We start from the raw sequence: 12,384 nt of genomic DNA, 5'->3' as shown, positions 1-12,384 counted from the left end.
TCTGTTGTTACTAAAGGAACTGTTTGTGTTAGAGCTGCAGTTATGTTAGCACATCTGTGTATCATACTGGGGTAGAAAAAACAGCAGGGAAAAGTACTATTTATGAAATTTCACCTTTGCACCAGCATAACTGCATTAACACTTGTGGCACAGCTGGCAGTACAGCTGTATCCGTCAGGTATTAAACAGTTTCGTACCTTGGCTGATGTAGCTATGCCAGCAGAAGTCTGCAGTGTAGACATGGTGTTAGATTGTATCATTCTCCCGACCTCTCATATCTCTTAATTCCATAGAGCAACTCGTTTCAAATACATCTGGATTTTCAAAGCATTGCAGCTTTATTACCTGATTTTATGGCCATCTTGACTGAAACTCAAGCAGTTAACTAACTGACCTGTATAATGTTGCACAATCATTTTTATGTTAGTTCTCTTAATTTCAAAATAAACATGAACGTGTATATGTGTATATGTAGATCTTGCCTTTTTGTATTTGTATAAATACCAACTACTTAGGCATTCCAAGAATATGGTTGATTAATTTTCTGTAGTTGGCAGTGAGGGCTCTTAGGGCTTATGTTAAATTACACATTTCAGATGTGCAGTCTTGGGAAGCTGCCATAAGGAACAGGAAAATGGCTTCCAGTCTAATTTACTTGCCCTTTTTCGGGTTAACCTTAATCCTGCTTTCTTATGTTGACTTTATGGCTCCATCCATTTCTGTTCCAGAAATGAGTCAAGGGTGTCACTTGAACTCTGTTGTAGTCTTGTTTTGAGATCACTTTTCCTGATAATATATTCCATATGTTTACCATTCATATGAGCTTTTCCTGGGTTTCAGAACATAAAATGAGAAGAAATAACTTACCTTTATTATTTCCCACATCCCACGTTAGTCATCCTGCTTTTTCTACTTGTTTTCTTAAAGACCTCATTGTTGCACTGAAGACCAGCCCATCACACAGCTAGCAAGATTTGTGACCCAGGCCTATTTTAAGCCTCGTCGAGTTCCAGATTTACTCTTAGTTCCCTAATTTTTAAATCTACCGCTAATAGGAAGCATAATTCAAAACAGACTCCTTCACTGAAGCATATCTGGCTTCAGAGCCATTTCAGCCTGTTTTCTGAGGATTCCACAGCTTGTGCCTCATCAAAACCAGACATACTGCATCGCCTGATCAGGCGCATAGATCAGGGATTCTTGATGTGTGGGTAGCGGCACCACAGGGAATGCACACAAGTTTATTGTCCTTCCATGTGGGGAGAGCTATGAAAACGGAGTTCATGAGGGGCAGCCTCCATCTCATCTGCAGGGAGCCCGTAGTAATACAGCTGCAGAAAGAAGAAAGTTTCCCATTCAGGAGCAACATCACCATCACCCTGCCTCGCTGAAGACATCTGACATCTCCAGTGTACTGGGAAATGGGGCATTTTTCCATGAAATGTTCCACTTCTCTGCAGCCATGCTTTTAAAACTTAAATTCTAGGTTAAAAAGCGGACAGGACCCATGTACAGCTGCTGCTTGTTCTCTGCATGTCCTTTAATAGAAAATTAATCAGATTACAGTGCATGCACCCTGGACTGTTTCACACAGGCAGGCAGTAGGCTTGTTGAGGCTACTCAGTATTCTCATCTGTTCATCCCCTGTTGGCTGTCTGTCTTCTTTTGGCAGATTTGAAACAATATAGCTAGTCAATAATCAGAATATTTATATTTTTTAATTATTTAATTACATTAAACAGTGGCTGGCAACGATTTCTGGCATGCATATATAGTTGTTAAACGGAAGGAGCACAGACTTTCTTTACAGAAGCACTTTCTTTACAAAGAAACTCAGAAAGTTCTGGGTTTAAAAAAAAAATCAGAAAATTGTGTCATTGAAGGAGAGTGCTCTAAACATAGTAACTCTTTATGCATTTTAGCCATGGTCACTGCACTGAAGAAAAGCTCTGGTGTCTCTAACAGTAGAAAAACATATTTTGTACCCTTTGCCCTCTGGCAAAAGATAATTAATGTTTTGTTAGGATTTGCTACTGCTGCTCAAGTTAAAATGATTTCCTCACAGTCAGAGATACATCCAGGACATCACAGCACTTGTTTTGAGAATAAGTTTCTAAATTAACTTTGAAGCATAAAGAAAAGCTAACAACTGGATAAAATTCCATGTATCCTCTTTGACTCAGCACCCATCTCCATGAAAGCTTCCTATTTTGCTGTCTTCTTAAAGGCATCTTACACAGAAAAAAAAGTCTTTTAAGCTTTCAAGTGTTGTGTGCACAGTTGGCTTGCATTGGCTGTACTTTGTTAAGATGTGGAAAAATGGTCTTGCACTTAGAATCCAGCCCATTGAATTCAGTCCATTGAGCAAGAGCTGAACACACTCTTCAGTTTATGGGTTGCAGTGGTTATCACAAATAGAACTGAAAATGTACTCAGAGAGAATGTAGGAGTTTTGAACACCAAGTGCTTGGTTTTTTTTGTTAGTTTCATGATGAAAAGTTGCTACAGCAACCTTTTTTTCTACATCATTTGAAGACTTTGGTGTTACTGTTGTATATGTTCAGTGTTACAAAACCAATAAACTTCTCCTGGTGAAGGTGATTTGCCGTTTATGAAGTAGTGTCTGTCTCTAAATGTTGCTTTCTGTAAACCTAACATATTTTGAGATGTCAGCCTGAGGACAGCAGTTTCCAACAGGCTTAGAAACACGTCGAGAAACACAAGTCATTCCTTTCTCTTTCCATGTTCTTCCAGCTAGAACATCACAGAGAGGTACTGACATGGAAAAGACTGAGAATGATTCCCCTACACAATTTACTTATTTGTACTCTAATATATTTCACCAGTGTCTAACTTTGCCTAGCAATTATCTCTGCAAAGAAAGATTGGTGTTTATATAATCAAAACTATAGGATAATAAATATAACTTTAAATAATGTTATCTAAACACTACCTGTTGTAGGGAACATTTTTGCGTAAACATTTCTTTTTACCTGAGTATCCATTAGTTTGGATAGTATTACACACTATCCAATATTTTACTACATAAAAAAAAAAAATGTTCTGTAGCCTGTCAAGGACAAGTTCAGTCTCTTTTTAAAAGAAAGTTTCATTAAGAAAGCTCTCGTCAGATATAAGCTTCAGAATTTCACTAAGATCCTGTTTTGAGGTGATTTTCCAGCTGGGTAGATTCAAATGGAACATCCTGAAAGTTAGTTTTGGCACAGGTATAAGATTTCAGTGGACATTTTGTCTTGCTAAAGCCTATGAAAGTGAGCCAAAGATAACTCCCCAAGTACCACAAAAAAAAAGTCCTCCACTGTTCATCATTCAGATAGCTCCAATGGAGTTATGGAGACAACCAGCTGACAAAGAGTTGTAAGATTTCAGGTCATACTAAATCCATTTGTTCCTTTTTGTGTCTAGCCCTTTGTTCTCAGACATCTTAAAAAGAAATATCAGAGGAAAGAAGAATCTTCCTCTGCCCATGTCTCCTTTTCAGGATGTATAGAGATGAACTGATGGGTTGTCTGCGGCTGAGCATGGGTGTAGGAAGAAGGTAGAGAGAGAAGCCCTGTTTGACTTGAGTTAATAATATAGATCTTACATAAACTTTTATTTTCCCCCATTTTAACCTGGATATCTAACGAATATTTTGGAGCAATGAAAGGTCTTAATAACTCAAAGATGACTAAACATGCCTAACCATCCTATTGCATTCTCCGAAAGTAAAAGCAAAATTCCTTCCTCATTCTTCAAAAAGTAGATGAAAGAAAATCTAGGTAAACTTTAATGTAATTTTTTGTTTTCTTTCTAGTTATTTTAGCCTTTTATTGTCTATGTTATAATGCATGCAGTCATGTTTTAAACAAGTTATACCAAAGGTAATGAAATGAATGAAAAATACTTTTCCATTAATTTATATATTCGTATCCTTTATCACTTTCCTGTTGCAATAACATCACTTCAGTCCCCTGTGCCTTAAATCACCAACTATCACGTGAGCCACTGCCGCCTTTTTCTCCTTCCATGCTTCTTATTCCATCAGCAAGGAGACAACGTTTCCTATCACCAGTTTGGAGGAATTGCTGTGCTGTTTGGGCTGTCAGCACCCTTCTGCTGGTTGACCAGCCTGCAACCCAAACTGAATAGGTACCTGCTGAGCCTCTGTGGCATCATCATCTTAGCTCTCTGTCCTTCATCCAGCAGCTGCATTTCACCAAGATTTTAAGAAGTTAATATCTGAAGGCTGTATCTCTCTTTTTTGTTTGAAGCTAACAATTAGATTTTAGGGAGAAATCAATACCAGGACACTTTTCGTTGGGTAACCAAGCAAAACTTGTTACTTTCGAGGTTCAGAGGTAAAGTGGACAAAAATTGGCAGAAGCCTGGAGGCACAGCCAGAATAAGTGTTCCTTCCTGCCAGTATCACATGTTTTGTGAACAGCAGGGCAATCCCCCTTTTAAAGTTCCTTCTGTAAATTGTACAAGTAGCAATAACAATATATTTACAGGAAAAAATGGGTTTCCAGAATTGCAAAACCTTCCTATGTAGTGCTGCATTTCCCTTCACTAAAGAAATAAAATAGTCACTTTGGTTTAAAACAGAACTGAATCAAAATCTGGGTAAAATCTAAATAAAATTCCTATAGTAAGCTACAGAATACTGGCTTGCAACCTCTGAATTGACAATTTTTAACTGAAATAAAGATAAAGAATTTCCTAAACAAGTGGGATTTCTCAAAGACACATGCTACTAAAAACGACTCTGTGAGCCGAGTGCCTTCCACTAAATGTTAGTGAAGAAGTAAGCTGAGTTTAAAAAGTTAAAAGGTGCTGCTAGATTGTTTTTATTTTTTAAAAGTTAAGTGCACTTTCGAAGAGTGCTTCCATCAGCCTAAAAAAAGAATATCTGACAAATTGTAGTCTAGCCGACAAGAGCTGTCTTATCATATGCACAGGCATTAGCTCTCCATCTTTCTTTTTTAAATAACATAAATGAAATTTTATCTCAGTGTGCTTAACTCAGCATTTTTTCTTGCTGCATTCCTAGCTTTTTATTTTTATTTGCTACTCTTACATGATTGCCACAAGCAGTAACAAATCAGGAAAATATCGTAAAATTTCAACCAAAATCACTATTCTTGCAGCCTGAATTCAGCACTGCTTCTGGGAAGCAGAGGTGAAAGTCTTCCTCAGACTCATGTAAAAAGGACTGATCAAACTGAGGCAGATATATAGGCTCATTTCTTGCCATGTAAATTCCTTTTCTGTAAAAGTGGAGCATCATCAATTACCTTCTTTAAAGTGATACCTAGATATGCAAAATATCATGCCAAATAAGAAGCATTTGTTGTCTCCACTACAAATTGCATTTATTCCCGTTTTATTAAAGTGTTCAGCTGATAAACTTCACGTTGATGGATTTAGTTAGAGCCGTGAGTTATTATTTTGTAAAATAGAGAACCTTGAAAAAGTCCTGATGCAAATAGACTTTATTTATAAAGTGTCTTCTGGGATATCACATGGTTTACAGCGAGACTACTCAATTAATAAAATAGCTTTTCTCAGCAAGTATTTCTACAATAATGTCCATAAACTACAGCATGCCTGGCTAAAAGTATTCAAAGACAATCATAACAATATGCTAACGGGGGCAAGCAGACCCCAAGCCAATATTGTCTCACTTTTTTTTTTTTTCTTCTTAATTTAATAAAAAGCTCCGAATACAGAGACTGATGTGTTTTCAAGCTCTGACTGACGGGTTTTCAATTGATCTGGGTACTTTATGGCTCCCGACACTTGGTAACTAAGCACCTTACAAAACCAACCAAAACAAAAACTGCACAAGGTAAGGAAGAGTTATTGCCCCCAGGCTGTAGAAGCAGCGCACAGGAGAAGTGATTTTGCCAAGATGACACAGGAATTATGTGGCAGAATCTGGAACCCAGCCAGCTCCCAGAAATCCCAAAGGCGTATCCACTGTTGGCTCATTCCACCCCTCCAGCAAGTGACAGTGAAGTCCGCCAGCTGTCACTAGCTCACTGGAAGATCATTTGGTTCCTAACCTTTCTGTGCAAGGTGGTATGTATGGATTCCTTGTAATTCTTCAGACTCAGACTGTGCATTTTAGGACTAACCTACATCCCCACCAGTTGGCATAGATCGTTCCTGCTTGCTTGACTCCATCACCATTTTCGCAGCTTCTTGTTTTTTTCTCAGGCATGAGCCCGATGCTGCTATAGACAACAGATGCCATTAACAGCTAAAATAAATAAATAAATACATAAATAAAAAACTTAGGAGACTGATATGTTACTTTTAATTTAAGGAATCAAAGCACTCTATATAAGCCTACTTCCGCAGAGTTGTGTTTGCATTTAGAAACATCTATATGGATCTTCTATATGGAAATGTAGCCCCTGGCTCCAACTATATGAAAGAACCACCTCAGCTTCATTACCCATCTGTCCTTGCCATTCCCAGTGAGACTGCAGACACAAAATCCAGCTGCCCGTTCTATGGTTTCTGCTAAGCAAGTGCCTCCATGATGTATAAAGCATATAAATCAATAAAGTATGAAACTATCGTCCTTCCATCTACACTACTAAGCATTAAAGATTTGATATCCCAGACTTGGTCAGCAAAGAATAAAAGCAAATGAGGCTAGGACACAGAAAGCAGTCTCAGGGCTTCCCAATCAACTGCTGGTAAGCTTGATTTTGCCTGATACACTGAGCCATCTTAACCATTTCTGCTTTAAAGTTTATCAATGCAATTATTCCTAATGAAAGTATTAAACACAGTGCCAAACTCATGAGCCAGAGGGCTGTTTTTTCAAATTTTTCATTACCTACTAAGTAAATTAATTAATGCAAATGAAACTCTCGTGTCATAAAACCACATCCTGCTCTAATTGAAGACAATGGCAAAACAGTCATTGACCTCCATGGGAACAGGTTCAGGCCCATAACTTTCATATATTGTACATTAAGCGACATAATCAGAAATACTATCTTCTCCCATTAAAATGAAATATACATGTAGCATGACAAGTAGCAGCACAGGGACTCATCTGATGGCTGTAATTAGAGGTTTTTAATGACAGGTTAGGTATGTTTAATATGCAATTCCACATTGATGTTACACCATCAGATTCTATTCAGGATCTTTACACATAGCATAACTGAATTCAGAGGCAGATGAATGTTCCCAATATTTCAAATTCAGCAGTTTTGCTGATTTAGCACCTTCTGAAGCATGCACCATGTAGTGAACAAACACTACAAGCAAAGATGTTTTCCACTGAGATTCGTCGTGGATTTAAGACATTAACACTTTCCTGCTCTCCCTTCAGAGGGAAAAACTGTTGTTTTCTATTTCAATACAAAGAGATGTACAATCATATTAATAGGTATCACTTCATTATCTCCAAGGAATATAGGTGTGGAGCCAACTCCATGTATTAGTTAATAGCCAATCCATTACTTGATTAACTGACTTATATGAGGGCAGCTTATCATCCATAGATTTTTCTGCTTGGAATTAAGTCAAAACAAGATATTGAAAAGATATTTTCTTCAGGTTTCAATATCTTACAGAAAAATTATTATGCCAGATTACAGTGACATGTTTGGAAGAACAATATGTGCCTTAAAAACAGCAAATACTACAAATGCATAAAAACAGTACAAAAATAACTCAAGGCACCACTAATTAAGCATGAGTCAGTGCTTCCAGTAAATTCATGGCAACTGCTAGCAACAGGAAAACAGAGTTCTCAGTCCCGAAGCATTGCCAACTTACTGTATAGAATTGACCCAAAGGGTTTGAACATCTCATGTATATCAGGTTGCCAGTTCATATCCATATATACAATCACCTTCTCTTGGGATTTTTCTTTCTTCCCCATAGTTATCAGTAGTTTCTTCAGAAAGTTGCCACTGTCTGACATAGTGAGATTTAAGAATTATTCTATGAGCTGATATGTTTCTTTTCTTGACATAGTGTTAGGAGTGTATGTTGGCCAGGAAACCTAAAGCTAAATAATCCAGCATTCATAAGGCGTGCCAGGGATTCTTGGAAACACCTGCACGTTGCAGTTATCCAGCTGGCTTTGAGAGATGTCAAAACGCTGCTTATTTCCACCTTCCCAACAGCATGGCATCTGAATTCATTTTCACATTCTTGTCCTGATGGGACATGGCTCTGAATATAAAAATTGACATATATGAGTGCTGTGTGGTTAAAAAGGTATTGATGCTTTCCCAAAATTACCCAATAGATCTCTGCTGGCCAACAATAATATAATTAAACTAACCTACCTTTGTGAGTTACGTATTAATAATCCCAATTCATAGACATACATATTGTTTCACAGAGAAACCACAAGAGATACATCCAATAGCGGTGTGAATGGGCTGAGAGTAAAAGATATACCAGAACTAGAGTACTATCACTGTCTTAAATAAATGCAATACATTAATGCTTCTCAGCACTCAGCACCCGTGTGAGCAGGTCCTTCACTCTCACTTCTTCAGCAAAATAAGTTCAACTGAAGAGACGAGAGACCACTTTCACGTATAGTCCTTTAAACCATCGCTAACTTTTTGTTTAAAAGGTTCAGTATCATAACAGTAATAGCTTGTGTTGGAATCAGCATCGGAGAAGATTCAGACTATTATCATCTCAGGAAGGCTGTGGCTAGAGTAGTTTTTTTCGTATGTTGTGGCCTCATGACATGAAGATCTAAGGTTGTGTTAATCAGAATATTGTCCTTTTATTCTCACTCTGTGTCTCCTCCACATAGACTTTTATTCTGATTGTGTGACACTAGCAAAGTAAAAACTTTAGTAGATCACTTATCTGAAAGCAGGACTATAGGAGGAGAATCGGATCTGCACTTCCTTGTCACGGACAATTTTTGCTTGGTGTTTGTGCGAAAGTGGTGGGAATGTAGTGCTGGTAAGCATAGTGCTTTTATCACGCTTGGGAACTGTCATCTTTCTAGAAAAGAGAATATATAATGGTATCAAGCTGGACATTTAGATCTAGTTTAGTTCTAAATCAAAGAGGAAAGTTAAGGAGTTAAGATGAAGATTTGCTTTCGCTGCAGGCAATATCCCTGTTACTGGGTATTGCTTGCATATAGTACACCTCCTCTGAGGAAAATGGGAAGTCCTGGCAACCTAGTGACTCGTCTGGCCAAGCAAGGGACTCCACACCACATGGATATTGAGAGGGCATGGGAGGGCAGACAGCTACTTACACTTGGTGTGTTCCACAGAATATATTACTATGCTTTATAAACGAGTAACTTTATGAGAACTAGACCTACTGAAACCAAGAGATTTTTGCCTTGGGGTTAACTATGAGCTCCAAGGAAATTTTTCTCCCAGGCTGGCACATATGAAAGATCTTGCTGTCTCCATTGTGGAGTCTCTTAGGCCATACAACTCTTGAATTCACTCTTCAGCCTGTTCTTCATCCAGAAGGTATGGGATCCCTTCCCCTAGTCATCTTCATATTTTCATGAGCCTTTAAGAATTTAAGTATCTGTGAAACATCTGCTCAACGGAAGTAAGGTTGAAACCAAAAAGGTTCAAATAATAAATTGTTGGGCACATACATAGACAGATAAAAACAAGCGCATAGCACCAAGAACACCATATTCTCATGTGGCCCTGTTAAAATGACACAATTGCAAAAAGTAGTGGATAGTAGCTGCCTGCAGGAATTGCTCTCCAATTTCATGTTTGAAGCTGAACATATTATCTTTAATTATAATAAAATTGCCACCTATTTTTGTCACAGCTTCTGCCTGACCATGTTCTAATGTGCCCATGGCAAGGAAAATATTTTTTCCATTCCAATTGCCATAATGAGAAAATGTGTTGGCTTTAACACAGTATTTATCAGAAGATTATCCCATGAAATTGTCAGTTCATGGCATGATAATTAGATCTGTTACTTGAAAACCTGTCAAGTAAGAGCAAGCTTTCTTCAATAATCTTATTCCTTTTCACTTCGCAGGTGGGGCCTAATAAAGTGAACTACTGAAAAGTATTGAGGCAATAGCAAGCTTGGCGTTTCACTAAATGAAACGCAGACTGGATCCCCAAAAATTGCTTGGTGTTGTTTTCCACATATAAGCTCTCATTGTGAGTAGATCCTCTCCTTTACAAACCAGCAGGCAGACGACTATATCAAGCAATAAAGGACAGAGGAAAAGGACAGGGTAGCATAACTCAGACATGGTACAACTTTCCCTCTCCCTTTCGGTGCCTACAGTTATATCCCAGCCATAGCAATCCTTGGGCAGGGTTCTCGTCTCTGCCCAGGTACTGAGTGGGACGGCGGCTGCAATGTTGCAGAGATATGGCAAACAGAGGAGTGTGGAGCAGGAAAACGTATTCAAATGTGCTGAAGTGCTTTCATTTTAAACATATTAAAAAGAGAGAAGGAATTAATAAAGGTATGCATGATAGCTAAATATTAACATCAATCCCTAAATATTGACTTTGGTTCAGTATATTTTGTTGCATGAAATATAGTCTGGCTTGACCTAACCTGGCCAGCTGATGATGTTCTTGCTGCAGCTTACAAGAGGAAAAAGCATTTTCATTTTAACTACCCTAAGCAGAAAGATGAACCCTAAGCAATACCAGGAAAAGTGTTATTCCACCTCCAGGAAGAGAAATAGGGAAGTAAAAGTTAACCATTAATTCTAAAATAAAGTACATTGAGCAGCTGTTTCATTGTTTCAACTGTGGGCTGAAACACTGTGGACGGTGATGAGAGTTGAGACAGTTCACTTGAAATATGTACTGAAAATTATAAAATTCTCTCCAAGTATTAGTTTGCTTAATATACTGTCTAATGAATTATGTTCAGATTAAACATACTGAGGAAAGCCTTCTTGCAGAGGTTCAGACTTGAATAAATTTAACTAATTTATTCTCTTATTCTAATTAATAGGGCTAAGGAATAATGCTGGATTTTCTTTCCCACTGGCTTATCAAGAAGCTGTATGTACCTGTAATAAGACAATACAGTATGCATATAAATAGCTATACCTTAAATATGTGTGATCTTATCTGCAGCATTTATTCTATTGTGATGCTGGAGCCAGAAATATGCAAATAAAATTAAAAAAAAAAATAGGAACAAAAACATCTAGCAGCTATGCAAAATTATTGTTCTGAAAAGCCTCTCAGAGAGCTTCTGATCACATCACAAGATCTTAGTTGCTTTTTTTTTTTTTCCTTGTGATAAACCACACAAAGGGAACTTAAAATATTGGCAGAGAATCCCCCTTTACTGGGGGGATATGGCACCTAATTTCAACTAAACTGTTGAAAGGCAGCTAGGAAACACTTTATACCATACAAGTTAATTAAATAATTTCTGTTTTTTCAGCTAAGCTTTTTTTTTTTTTTTAATTATTGTTTCTTCTGTCCCTCCAGTTAGCACTGACCACACATTTCCATAATGTGCTTGAAGCTCTATTTCTAAAATACAATATATATCTTTATGTAGAAGTTTTATCTTTTGGCCCTATGATCTTTCCAAATAAAACAAATCCTGATGACTTTTTGCATTGCACAGATAAGGTTCTGATTTCAAGTACTCTAAATAATACCCTAGATGAGTAATGCTGCATTTTCATATTTGAGAAAGAACAGTGGTGTCAAACAGTATAGTAGTGGTGAATCTGTGATCTCCTGGGCAAGGTCTCACAGATCATTGAGTTCATGACACAGGCTTTAAAAAGCTCAGATGTGGAAATATTCCATCAATGTATATTTTTATTTTTGTTTAAAATCTGCTTCATTGTGCCTGTGAAATGCAACAGTCAAATGTCATAGTAGTTTTAAAGAAACAGAACCACTTAGGGTCATTTTTCTCTTTCTTGATGAAAGGAAATCACAAACTATTCAAACTATTATGTGTTAAAAGACAGTCTTTGTAGAATTCTAAGGGCAATAAATTTTCATCAGTGATAGATTAAAAATTCTGTGTATACAAACTAGTCCTTTTTTCAAATGTGATTCATTGTTCACATGCAAATAACATGTCTGTGGTATTTTCCCCCAGCTGCTGTGTGGCAGTGGGTTAGTAGAAACAGAAACTGAAAGTACAACTTCAAAGTATTCTTAAGAGGTAGAATTTTAATTTTATGGTTACTGTTTCTTAAATTCACGAAGGCAAAAGTTTCTGCTTTCTTTATGTGTATCTGTACAATAAGCTCTGCATTGCTGAAAACCCTCCATGCCATATCACAGTTTATGTAGAGGTAGAACCCATGTTTCATAATTATCTGTTTTAAAATCTTGTCCAAATCTGATTTTTATTCAGTACAACTTATACTTCTACATGTAAAAT

The sequence above is a fragment of the Anser anser genome (assembly GCF_964211835.1).
Source record: "Anser anser genome assembly, chromosome: 2".
Classification (NCBI taxonomy): domain Eukaryota; kingdom Metazoa; phylum Chordata; class Aves; order Anseriformes; family Anatidae; genus Anser; species Anser anser.
Note: the sequence above shows the minus strand (reverse complement) of the source record.